Raw genomic sequence first — 13,081 nt, forward strand, 5'->3', positions numbered from 1 at the left:
ATGCTGTGGGGATTGTACCAGCAACCTTCTGATTACCAGTTATGTGCTTTAGCCCACTATGCCACCACCACTCCAGTGGTGGTGGCATTGGTGTATATATACATATATATTTTTTTTAAAGTGTAAAAGGATTCTCTCTATATGTGCACGGAGCTGCGGGAGGCAGGAGTGCAACTGATGGCACTGGCAAGACAGACAGTCTGAGCTGATCCAGCAATCAGAATGTTCATTTCAGATGTGATTGGATCACTGACCACAAAATCAAGTTTCTGCCATGGCCATCAAAGTCCCCTGACCTGAACCCCATAGAAAATTTGTGGGGTGAACTGAAGAGGAGAGTCTACCAACATGGACCTCTGAATTTGAAGGATCTGTAGAGATTCTGTACGGATGAATGGTCCCAGATCCCTTGCCAGGTGTTTCCCAACCTCATTAGGCATTATTAGAGAAGACTCAGAACTGTTATCTTGGCAAAGGGAGGCTGCAAAAAGTATTGAATAAAAGTGTGCCAATAATTATGGCCAATGCATTTTGGAGAAAAATATTTATTTAATAAAAGAATGTTTTTTTTTTTTTTTTTGTCTGAATAAATGGTTTTATTACAGTAATATTGTAGTAGTAACCATGGTTAATTGTGTGGTAACTATGGTTTAACTAAATCCTATGGTTAAACTATAGTTAGTGTATTGAAACCATGGTTAATTTTTTTAAGGGTAAACAAAACAAAAGTCTAATAATTTTCTGTTTATGCTCAAAAAAATAATGACTTGAATTATGACCATAATTAATATTTTAAATTACCCATTTTATCCCAAGAAATTAAATAATAATAATAATAATAATAATAATAATAATTACCAAATATTGGTATTGGTATCAGTATTGATGATACTGGAAAAAAAATACATTTTTGATGGAATTATTGGTATCGGATCAAAAAGAAAATAAGTGGTATTGCCCATCCCTTGCACAAGGACTTCTTTGTTTTGCCAACCTGATCTCATGAAAATTCGTTCATCATTTATGAGTTGGCTATTTTTTATGGTCTCGCACGATGCTGTTCGCATTAACTCGTACGACTTCATCATGTGCAAATTCCTGGATGTCTAATGCGGAAGTAAGCGCGAGTTCCGCGCACGAGGCGTGAAGGACATACTTATTAATATTATGTCCTTACCCAAACCCCTTATCTAAACTTAACCAATCAGTAGTGTGTGTAAACATGACAGGAAGCTGTTGTGTGTGACAGAAGCAAGTAATTATCGTGTATTAGATGGAAACAATGTCCAGCAACATCATTGGCTGAAAGTGAAAGTCGTAGGAATTCAAACGAGTGCAGTCACATGATATCATACAAATTATCAGTCTTACGAATCCTGACGATTTTGCCGAGAGAGTGTGTTGGTTTTGCTTTCAAGCAGAAGTACTGTGAGCTCGATACCATATAAGGACAAGAAGAATGAAGGCGAGCACACAAAAAGCACTTTTTTTCTGTAATTTTATAAACTGTCAATCAATCAATGCTTTTAACATAGTTAATTATTTACATTGTTTAACATGTTAATTTCTTCATTTTGCATTCTGCATATATCTTAGCCTACATATAAAATTATTTCTTGATTCTTTACTCAGATTTGAAGTTTTAGTTTTGTAGGTTTTTAAATTACATAATCATACTTCACAAGCTCTTAAACTTATAAAAAATACAAAATAAATAAATAAATAAGGCACTATGGCCTTGTTTTAGTCTGATTTAAGATATTTGTTTTATTTTTTTATCCTCTTTAATATTTTGTTCATCCCTTTGCATTTCTATTGATTCTGTGCTTGTACCTTTGAAAGTGAAAACTTTTATTTTCAGTTAATAATGACCTATTATGTGTTGAACTATTCCTTTAATAAAGTCAAATTATGTCAAGATAAATGCTTTTTTGTGGTCTATTTAAACTATACTTATAAATAGGCAGAAAATTTACCAAAACACAGTTCTACTCTCTTTCTCTTGCACTATTAATCTTAATAAATCCTTTTAAATTAATCTCTTTACAGATGACCCAAGTAATCACACAGATATTTCAATAATAATAATAATAATAATAATAATAATAATAATAATAATAATAATAATAATTAGGAATGGCATTTGTTAATGAGACAGAAAGATCAAATCATATCCTGATAAATTCATGGGAAGGTCGCAAAAATCCTGGCGGACAGTGAAGTGAACTCTGAAAAGAGCATTGTGACCTCACATCCTGTTTCTACCTTTCACCTGTCTTCCTTAAGACCATACAGAGAATGGAGATGTAGGAGTAGAAATTAAATGTCAGTATGGCCATGTCTCCAAATCTGCTGTGCCAAATGTCAAACAATACATGAGAAAGACACAGATTATCTAGCAGTCACTGGGCCAAATTAATTTCCTGGGGCTTCGCCAGAGACAGTACAGGAGAAGGAGACATTGCAATGCTCAATATGATTGTTGTAGGAATGAAAGTCTGGCCTTTCAGTTAAAAGTGCCAACTGCCATAATAATAGAGGCATCTCCTGTTTGTTTACCCTGAAACATGCATGCATATTAGCTGGACCAGCCTGAAAATTTGTTTTCGAATCATAATTTTAAAAAGTACAAATTATGGTACCATTTATGCCAAAAAATGGAATTGCTTATTTGAAATATGTTATTTAATTTGCAATCTTGACAGATTTCAGTCTTTCCCTATTCAAGTATGTAGGTGCTGTACTTGAATGCCTTTTACTTTCAAACAGCATCATAGAAAAATAAAAAGAAAGTGCAGTACTTTATAAATTGCAAATGTTAGTGTGATTGCTGTTTACTCAGCTCAGTAGAATATACAGGTGTATCTCAATAAATTAGAATGTCGTGGAAAAGTTAATTTATTTCAGTAATTCAACTCAAATTGTGAAACTTGTGTATTAAATAAATTCAATGCACACAGACTGAACTAGTTTAAGTCTTTGGTTCTTTTAACTGTGATGATTTTGGCTCACATTTAACAAAAACCCACCAATTCACTATCTCAAAAAATTAGAATATGGTGACATGCCAATCAGCTAATCAACTCAAAACACCTGCAAAGGTTTCCTGAGCCTTCAAAATGGTCTCTCAGTTTGGTTCACTAGGCTACACAATCATGGGGAAGACTGCTGATCTGACAGTTGTCCAGAAGACAATCATTGACACCCTTCACAAGGAGGGTAAGCCACAAACATTCATTGCCAAAGAAGCTGGCTGTTCACAGAGTGCTGTATCCAAGCATGTTAACAGAAAGTTGAGTGGAAGGGAAAAGTGTGGAAGAAAAAGATGCACAACCAACCGAGAGAACTGTAGCCTTATGACGATTGTCAAGCAAAATCGATTCAAGAATTTGGGTGAACTTCACAAGGAATGGACTGAGGCTGGGGTCAAGGCATCAAGAGCCACCACACACAGACGTGTCAAGGAATTTGGCTACAGTTGTCGTATTCCTCTTGTTAAGCCACTCCTGAACCACAGACAATGTCAGAGGCGTCTTACCTGGGCTAAGGAGAAGAAGAGCTGGACTGTTGCCCAGTGGTCCAAAGTCCTCTTTTCAGATGAGAGCAAATTTTGTATTTCATTTGGAAACCAAGGTCCTAGAGTCTGGAGGAAGGGTGGAGAAGCTCATAGCCCAAGTTGCTTGAAGTCCAGTGTTAAGTTTCCACAGTCTGTGATGATTTGGGTTGCAATGTCATCTGCTGGTGTTGGTCCATTGTGTTTTTTAAAAACCAAAGTCACTGCACCCGTTTACCAAGACATTTTGGAGCACTTCATGCTTCCTTCTGCTCACCAGCTTTTTAAAGATGCTGATTTCATTTTCCAGCAGGATTTGGCACCTGCCCACACTGCCAAAAGCACCAAAAGTTGGTTAAATGACCATGGTGTTGGTGTGCTTGACTGGCCAGCAAACTCACCAGACCTGAACCCCATAGAGAATCTATGGGGTATTGTCAAGAGGAAAATGAGAATCAAGAGACCAAAAAATGCAGATGAGCTGAAGGCCACTGTCAAAGAAACCTGGGCTTCCATACCACCTCAGCAGTGCCACAAACTGATCACCTCCATGCCACGCCAAATTGAGGCAGTAATTAAAGCAAAAGGAGCCCCTACCAAGTATTGAGTACATATACAGTAAATGAACATACTTTCCTGAAGGCCAACAATTCACTAAAACAATTTTTTTTATTGGTCTTATGATGTATTCTAATTTTTTGAGATAGTGAATTGGTGGGTTTTTGTTAAATGTGAGCCAAAATCATCACAATTAAAAGAACCAAAGACTTAAACTACTTCAGTCTGTGTGCATTGAATTTATTTAATACACGAGTTTCACAATTTGAGTTGAATTACTGAAATAAATGAACTTTTCCACGACATTCTAATTTATTGAGATGCACCTGTACATAGAATGCCAACATACATCATGCAAAACACGTGAGCTAAAGCATGGTTTAATGCATTATCCCACTCCAGAACAGTCAAATATAAAAGGGAACAGGCAGATAAATGTTGAATTGAATATTCAGACACATTATTCATATATTTTTTAATTTGTTTTATTTATTTATTTTTTATTAAAAACATTTTTTAAAAAAAACATAATTCCAGACAGCAGCAGCAGAGATACATGTAATATTAAATGTGTTGAAGATATGAGAGCTTCTCAAATCTAATTTGTATAATGTCATATTATCACTTCAGGGCACGTGGTAGGTTCAATACAGTCAAGTCATTGATTCAAACTTAATAATGAAAAATAAGCATGACTCAGATCAGGCATGGCATATGAGCTGTATTAACATTCTTTCACACAACAGTGCCTTTGACTGTTTTACGCAAGTTCGATCTGTAAGAGATTGACACTGTCCGTGGTTCTGAAACAACAGGAAAGGTTTGCTTTTAAAGATTATACAGCAGGTCACAAAAATAAGTTTCAAGAACAACTCATCTGCAGTTGTTTAATGTTGAAGACCGTTTACACTGAGAAAGTTATATAATAATGTGTCATTTTCATATGTACGTAACAATGGAACAAATCTTGATGCTACAAGTAGGCATAATTTTCTTTATGCAAAACATATATTTTTATCTTTAGATTTTGGGATGATTTTTTCCCTTACAACTCTTCGACAGACAGACAGACAGACAGTAGATAGATAGATAGATAGATAGATAGATAGATAGATAGATAGATAGATAGAGACTGTACACAGAGAGACAGATAGATAGTGTAGACAGACAGACAGACAGACAGACAGATAGATAGATAGATAGATAGATAGATAGATAGATAGATAGATAGATTACACACAATTATCATGTTTTGATTGGAAGGCATTTAATTGTTGTAGGCCTTGTTACTCCTTTTAAATGCTGTGTGATTTGACATTAGAAAATGCAATGCTGATTATGCAATGACTATTACAGATGAGGCCATGACTGACTCAACCCTGAAACTGACCTCTGGTGATCTAGATTAAACAGAGGCAAGGCTGCTGTGTAGATGTGCATATGCACCACTGGCCTAAAGCCTGTGAAAAGTAGAAAAAAGACTTGATTTAAGATTATATTGATGTATGTGGATTGCAGCCTCTTAGGAACATGGAGAAGCTTTTAAAGTTGATCGAAGAGGTTTAATAAAGAAAAGAGCGAGAGACAATTTGAGTTAATTATCGAATAAAGGCAAGTATGGCTGCTGAGATGTAAAAAAGAGTTTTTCATTAGTTCCACCAATTGATAAAAACAGAAAGAACCATGTATTTCATTAAGCATAAGAAATCACCTCTAACTAGTTGACAGAGGAAATAAAGTAATTTCTTCGAGTTTCACTGCTGAATTAGTGCCTAACGTTAGTCTTGGAAATGCAGAAAAGTAACAAAATTCCAAATGGCAAAGAATAAGTTTCACTCCCATAATACTTGAATTAGACCCACTCCACAGTCCAGCACATCCTGAAACCAGAACGTTCTCCACAGTACTAGAGACTAGGAATAGAATAGAAGGAAACAGAAAATAACTAGACTACACTAGACTGAAATAGAAAATAACAGCTCTGAACAGAACATACCAGAATGTAATAGAATATAATAGAAAATACAGTACTAAATCAGAATATAACTGAAGAGAACAAGAAACACCTGAACAGAATAAAATAGAATCAAAATGGCAGATTAAAATAGAAACGAACAGAACAGGAAATACCAGAACAGAAAATAAGAAGCAAGCAGAATAGAATATAATATAATAGAATAAGATAGAATAGAATAGAAAATACAAGAATATAGTACAACTTAACAGAAGAGAAGGAATATAATATAATATAATATAATATAATGTAATATAATATAATATAATATAATATATTTTATAAAATAAAACTAAAATGCCAGATTAAAATAGAAATGATAGGAACAGGAAATACCAGAGTAGAAAATAATAGAAAAGAAGCAAGCAGAATAGAATAGAAAAAAGAATAGAATAGAATAAGGTAGAATATAATAGAAAATACCAGAATAGAATAAAACTGAACAGAAATGGAAATACTAGAGTAGAGCAGAATACAATACTAAAGAGTAGAATATAAATGCCAGAATATAATTTATTTAACAAGACAGGACATACCAGAATAGAATAGAATAGAATAGAATAGAATAGAATAGAATAGAATAGAATAGAAACAAGTTAAATAGAAAATACCAGAATAGAATAGAACTGAATAGACTAGACTAGACTAGACTAGAATAGAATAGAAGTACATGGTTTCAAATAGAAAATACCAGAATAGAATAGAACTGTGCAGAAACAGAAATACCAGAGTAGAGCACAACAGATAAAATAATAGAATAGAAATGGCAGAATAGAATAGAATTTAGCAGGACATGACATACCAGAATAGAATAGAATAGAATAGAACAGAACATCTTGAGATTGAAGACCCAGAAGATCCTTGACACAGAAGAGTATATAACAGTAGGATGTTATAGAAATAGACATACTGTATATGCTCTGCTGTGACATCTGAGTATGTGCTCTGTGCACCCAACGATTCTCAAATTCACTTTTCAATGTTTTATGAGACCACATAAAAGCATTAACAAAGGATGAGAGGTGAATACACTTACTGTATCTGTTTCAGAAGAAGTGAAGAACATCAACACTGATCAATGGAAACCAGAGAATGAGTAAATTGAGCCAGTGTTTAAGGTGATATGTGAACACACAGTCCATTGTGTTCTAGATGATAACCAACACGTAAGTGAATTTGATCACTGTAATATTTAAAGGTATACTGTATACACCGATCAGCCACAACATTAAAACCACCTGATATTGTGTAGGTCCCCCTCATGCCGCCAAAACAGCGCCAACCCGCATCTCAGAATAGCATTCTGAGATGATATTCTTCTCATCACAATTGTACAGAGTGGTTATCTGAGTTACCGTAGACTTTATCAGTTCGAACCATTGTGGCCATTCTCTGTTGACCTCTCTCATCAACAAGGCATTTCCATCCACAGAACTGCTGCTCACTGGATGTTTTTTGTTTTTGGCACCATTCGGAGTAAATTCTAAAGACTGTTGTGTGTGAAAATCCCAGGAGATCAGCAGTTACAGAAATACTCAAACCAGCCCATCTGGCACTAACAATCATCCATGCAATTATCTAATCAGCCAATCGTGTGGCAGCAGTGCAGTGCATAAAATAATGCAGATATGGGTCAGGAGCTTCAGTGAATGTTCACATCAACCATCAGAATGGGGAAAAAATGTGATCTCAGTGATTTGGACCGTGGCATGATTGTTGGTACCAGACAGGCTGGTTTGAGTATTTCTGTAACTGCTGATCTCCTGAGATTTTCACGCACAACATTCTCTAGAATTTACTCTATATTAGCATACTCTAGAGAAAACATCTGCTCATACCTCCACTAAAAATCTCCAGCTAGTTAAAAGTTATTGCAAAAATTTAAATAAAATAAATAATAATAAAAAAATAAAAAAAACAATTGCAGATGCTAAATACTTTTTGAGGCCTCAATATATTATGTATGTATGGAATCTAATTTTCTATGTAATAGTCAAGCTAAATAGTAGTCATTTTTGGAAATATGAACATGATTGCAATACAAATTAAGCACATAGGACACCAGATGGCGAGTTTAAGGTCTAAGAATGATTAAACCAGTGGAAGAGACTCATGTGCAATTTGATCTCATGTCCAATTAAATATTTTGTGTGACAAAATACATAGAATTAATATTTCACTCTGTCTCTCTCCAATGCACATATCTTTGACTATCTTCTCTCTGGTCCTCCTGTGAGCAGAGTAAACTCCTGTCGTGATGTGTTAGCATACGACACATGACCCCATTAACCATACGTCTGTCTGCAGACACAAGTGGGTTCACCATCAGTGCAAACTTCTGCAAAATGCATGTTGGGACACCCAAAGAGCAACTCCGAACCAGCTGTGAAAAGCACCATTCTCCCAGCATGTTCTCCCCAGAGGATTGGCAAGCTCCATTTCCTGAGTGAGAAAAGGCTGGACCACTTGTCTGTCCATTATTGCCACATTAATGCTCTTAGTGTGGCACTTTGTGACCTCAGGTTCAGAAGCCTTTTCCAGAAAGTTCCAGTGGACATTTAGTCTTCCCAGTGGATTTGTGTCCGACTCTGTTAACCACAAGGGAGTTTTTAAGTATGGTCATTGTTTTGCTCTTGCTGAGTGTGGGCTCTCAATGGTAACTTCCATGCAGGTTTCATTTTGAAGATCAGATAATAGGACCACACCTCCCTGAAATGAAATCAACAAGAAGAACCAACGCTGAGACACACAAACAAACACAAACAGCAGTTGTACTGTTGCTTTTAACCACCTGCAATTTTTTACACTCAAATTTAAAAGTACACAATTCACAGAGGCCTGGGTAGCTCAGCGAGTATTGACGCTGACTACCACCCCTGGAGTCACGAGGTCTCCTAAGCAACCAAATTGGCCCGGTTGCTAGGGAGGGTAGAGTCACATGGGGTAACCTCCTCGTGGTCATGATTAGTGGTTCTCGCTCTCAATGGGGCGCGTGGTAAGTTGTGCGTGGATCGTGGAGACTAGCACGAGTCTCCACGGTGTCATGCACAACGAGCCACGTGATAAGATGTGCAGGTTGACTGTCTCAGAAGCGGTGGCAACTGAGACTTGTCCTCTGCCACCCAGATTGAGGTGAGTAACCACGCCACCACGAGGACCTACTAAATAGTAGGAATTGGGCATTCCAAATTGGGAGAATAGCGGATTAAAAAAAGAAAAAGTACACCATTCACATACACTGTGGAAAATTGCAAACAATTGGTCTCATGTTTTTCAGAAAACCCACCAAATAATAAAAAAAGACTCCAATTATTCATCAGTAATATTGTATGTGTTATACTCTTATGATAAACAAAAGTTTTTCTTTTTTTTTCTTTGTAAGTATGCAATTCAGGTTCTGTTCACTCTATCTCACTTTGAAAGTCTTATTTCATTCACCTAGATGGCAGCAAGCACTAGAAAAAAGACTTTCTCTCTATCATATTCCATCACCATATACAGATCTGAAATGTAGGTGGTGCTATAAGGCATTTTAGCCCTCACAGATGTGCTCGTCCATAGACATTCAGTCTAATTTTCAGTTTATGCATCACCCTCATTGTTTCATTGAATATCTCAGCCTCTGAGTGGAATAGCTGAGATCCTCATTTTTGCGACGATATATAACATTCTATCATCAATAGTTGAAAACATATTTTTATGATGATTTGTTTAGCATGCTTTTCCTGCCTGGATGGCATATTTTGTTCTGGACATCTAAGAAATGGCAATGTAATATTTAGCCAAGCAAGCTGACAGACATGTAAAAAATGGCTAATTCTAATTTAGATGACCGCCTAAAGTAAAAGCAGATATAAAGTTTTAAGCTCTGGGGCTTACAGCAGCAATGTTTGGTGCATAAAAGAGACACATGTATTTGATGACTTAAAGAAATCATATTTCATTTTGTGACTTTTTTTTTTATTCCTTCGAACTGTGGTATTAGGGCATTCCTGAAAATGTGAGCTTTCATTTGATATATGACTTGTCCATTTGCGACACAAATGTTTTCAGGCCTTATTTAGTTATTTTGTGTAACATAAAAGCAAAAGTGATTGTATTCTCTGAAAAGTTCAGATCCTAAGCTTTCAAACAATATATGCCTGACCTATGTATATGGGGACTTTAACGTTTTCAGTGTAAACTTTTTTCGTGATAAGAACCCAGAAACAGAGAAAGTCCATTTAATGAAAGCCAGTTCTGTTTGAGTGGAAAAAAACTGAAACATCCAAAACTGTTGGTCAAGATTACATTAGATGATTCCAATTTTTTTTTTTTTTTTTTTTTTTTTTTTAGATAAAGTCATGCAAAAAAAAATAAAAAATACTTTTTTCAGAAGGGGATTGACTCTTTTGACTGTAAGGTGTGACTTCCATTCCTACAGCCACCATACTGAGCATTGCAATATCTTTATCAAGTCAATTGGTTCTTTGAACTGTAAGGCAGGACTACATCCTCTATATTCAGTGTTATCTATTTCTCCCACTCATACTTGGAAGTCCCACCTCACATTTAAAGGAATATGTTTCAATACAAGTTATGTTCAGTCAAGAGCATTTGTGGCATAATGTTGATTACCACAAAAAACAATTTCGACTGATCCTCCCTTTAAAAACTAAAACATTATTTGGAGGGTTTGAAGCCAGAAATGTGAAGCTTATAACTTTACAAAAGCACATTATTTCTTCTGGCAAAAATGCTATAAAGTAAAGATGTTTAAATAATTAATTTTTTGGTCGTTTTAGGGTTTACGACATTACGTCATCACTGCAGTGAAGTTGGATATAACTTTTCACAGAAAAGGTAAATAAGCATTTTTATCAAACTATCATGATGACACATATTGCAGCAATACTTCTGAAACAGTGAGTATTTTAATGTTTAGGGATTGGCCCCATTCACTTACAGTGCCTCACCGTAACAATTTAGTTAGACAAGTCAAAATTAATTTTTGTGGTAACCAGCTTGCCAAATATGCTGTTGATTGAGCTTAAATTGTATTAAACACGGAATATGCCTTTAAAAGAGCCAATTACCTTTTTAATAGTGACAAATTTCACACATTATGACACCACCGTTATCAGATTTTATTGAGGAAATATGTTATTTGGTTGTAATCTTGACTAGCCGCTTTGGAGATTTTAGTCTTTTCTTATTCAAGACGAAAGGAAATGTACTTGTAATCCACTTGTATCTAAAAGAGTGACAGAAAATACATAGCTACGAACCTGACGTGACCTGACTCGCCTTAAATGGACTTTGATTTGGTGTTCCTAGCATGTTGCTAAACTAACAATCAGCCTGTCAGAGCTGTAGAGACAACCAAGGAAATATTTAGCAACACTTAGGCTTATTTATCAATATAAATTCCATCATTAGTTGAAACAAATGAAAAACTGGACATTTATAAACTTATTTACTTCAAAAAAAAAAAAAACATTACTCCATTAGATGTCATTTTTATTTTCTCAACCAACCACCAAACTATATGCATTTGATTTTAAGGGACACATCTAAGTTGCCTTAAAAAAAACTGACCAAATGAAGGCATCTTAGCAGACTGGATATTGGGCAAATGCTGGATTTGGACGTGCCTGGTTGCCTTCCTCCCTCTGAATACAGCCAGCAAAGACAGCATTTACCAACTTTTTACCAGAGAGTTATGGCAAAGGGTGACACTCACAGCAATAATCAAACATAGAGAGCAGTCGCACGGCTAGGATTATGCTGTCACAAACTGCCCTTTGTTTTCCCCCTATGCATGGACTTCATTTCCCAGGCTGCACCTTTGTTGATTACCCTCACCTGCCCACCATCTTCCACAGCTGTTCCCTGTTCCATCATTATATTTCTGTGTATTTATACCCTTTGGTTTCCTATCCTCATTGTCGGTTCTTGTTAGTTTGTATATTAGTTTGTTAACATGTTAAAGTGACTGTTAGAGACTTATTTAACCAGCAAACTGCTGTTATGTTTGATTTTCCCCTTTTTCTCAAGTGTTTTATTTTCATCTTTATGTCTTCATCTTTAGAGTTACATTAATAAAATTAGTCTGCATTTGGATCCACACTTTCCCATCTCGTCTCTCTCATCAACGTGACATACGCTATGAGATCACTCCCTGTCTCTCTTGTTTCTCTCTAAACGGCTCATCTTTTTATCCTCTCTTGCCATGAAACCTCCAGTTTGACAGTCACTAGAGAAAAGTGTGTCTTCTGTCTTGAGGCAGGGATTTAAAAGTAGACAGACTCTATAAAACTACGGCTTTTTTTGTCACTGTTAGCGGACATAAGTACATTACACTTGAAACCCCTTATTTGTGTTTAAATGTCTTGTTATATCAGAATAATACTAGAGAACATCTAGAGTGTTTTGGAGCAAACAGTCAGTGTTTGGCAGCAGATTACACTAGATCTACTTTCTAAAGAGAAAACATTATGGGATCAAAATCCCGTCAAAAGTATTGTGGTCACGGATCCAAAAATAATAAGCGTGAATCAAAATAATAAGTGTGACTCAAAAAATAATAAGTACAGATAAAAAAATAAGTGCAAAAATAAATAAAAGTGCAGATCAAAATAATAAACGCAGATAAAAATAATTTGCGCAGATAAAAAAATAACAAGCATAAATCAAAAATATATAAACACATATAAAATATGCTGCAAAAAAAAAAAAAAAAAAAAATTAAAGCAAAGTCATCAGAATTGAAAAAAAAAATAAAAAAAATCATGTTTTCCTTGATTATATTATTGTTTTTTGTGCTCTGACAATTTTGCTCATATTTTTTTTATTATTTATTTATTTTATTTTTTTGTATGCTTATGCTGTATTTTTCTTTGCCTTTGTTTCCAAGTTCTGCGCTAGGTATTCCAAAACCTGTGAGTAGAGTTTCATGTAAATCAGGGGGCATTTTG

General features: G+C 35.3%; 1 protein-coding gene across 1 annotated transcript in view; it reads right to left on the reverse strand.

The window, feature by feature from the left end:
- Positions 1–7,977: 7,977 nt before the first annotated feature.
- Positions 7,978–13,081, reverse strand: part of LOC127420981 (KH domain-containing, RNA-binding, signal transduction-associated protein 3-like) — a 213,004-nt gene continuing 207,900 nt past the window's right edge. The window contains exon 11 of the transcript XR_007893922.1: positions 7,978–8,834. The gene's annotated coding sequence lies outside the window, so the exon portion shown is untranslated. The remainder of the gene's footprint in view (positions 8,835–13,081) is intronic.

The sequence above is a fragment of the Myxocyprinus asiaticus genome, chromosome 30 (genome assembly GCF_019703515.2).
Source record: "Myxocyprinus asiaticus isolate MX2 ecotype Aquarium Trade chromosome 30, UBuf_Myxa_2, whole genome shotgun sequence".
In the NCBI taxonomy this organism is placed as follows: domain Eukaryota; kingdom Metazoa; phylum Chordata; class Actinopteri; order Cypriniformes; family Catostomidae; genus Myxocyprinus; species Myxocyprinus asiaticus.